Here is a 916-nt window from a genome sequence, read left to right on the forward strand (position 1 = left end):
TAGAACTGAACTAGAACTGAACTAGAACTGAACTAGAACTGAACTAGAACTGAACTAGAACTGAACTAGAACTGAACTAGAACTGAACTAGAACTGAACTAAAATTGAGCTAGAAATGAACTAAAACTTAACTAGAACTGAAATTTTGTAAATCAATTAAATATTGTTTGCGAAAACCCTGTGCATTAATATGAATTTTTGTGTAAATTATTCTTTGTGGCATCAAGTACTCTTCTATATATTTTCGCAATGACTGGCATGTGTGTATGGACGTGCAAGCGTGTATCGTCTCAGTGTGTATTTGTGCAAAAATCGGCCTTCAGTCCAATTAAAATCACATTGTATATTCTTTGGATTCATTTATGTTTAAAATCATTGAAAGATCAGTTGCATAAACACAACTGTTGCTCACAAAAGTGGGTCAATTGTTGAAATGGAAAGATTCTTAGAAGAAAATTGGAATGAAAATTAAATGAGAAGAAGAAGAGACAAAATATAAATATAAAGGGAGAAAATAAAAAGAAAATTATTGATAAAAATATTAAATTTCTCAAGTTTCCCTTGTTTCGCGACATTGAAGTAATTGTTTCTAAAATATTTTATCATCACAGTTTTTTCCTTAAAAACACAATAAAGAGAAATATTAAAAATAAAATAAAAAAAGATAAATTCAGTAACCATAAAAAATTATAATTAATAATTGCACTTAATTAAAATATGGACATGGTTAGTGCTTCAACAATAAATACTTCTCCTCCGGTATTTGAACAATTTTATAGCCATTGTATACATTCCATTCGTTGGTGTTGAATTTCCAAGTATTGGTCTATATATCTGTGTGTGTGCTTTTTTTAATTTTGGATTTCCAAAATAAAAATTCAACACAAAGAATTTTTATACATGGGCAACAAGTGTT

This window comes from Lucilia cuprina, chromosome 2 (genome assembly GCF_022045245.1).
Source record: "Lucilia cuprina isolate Lc7/37 chromosome 2, ASM2204524v1, whole genome shotgun sequence".
NCBI classification, from domain to species: Eukaryota; Metazoa; Arthropoda; class Insecta; order Diptera; family Calliphoridae; genus Lucilia; species Lucilia cuprina.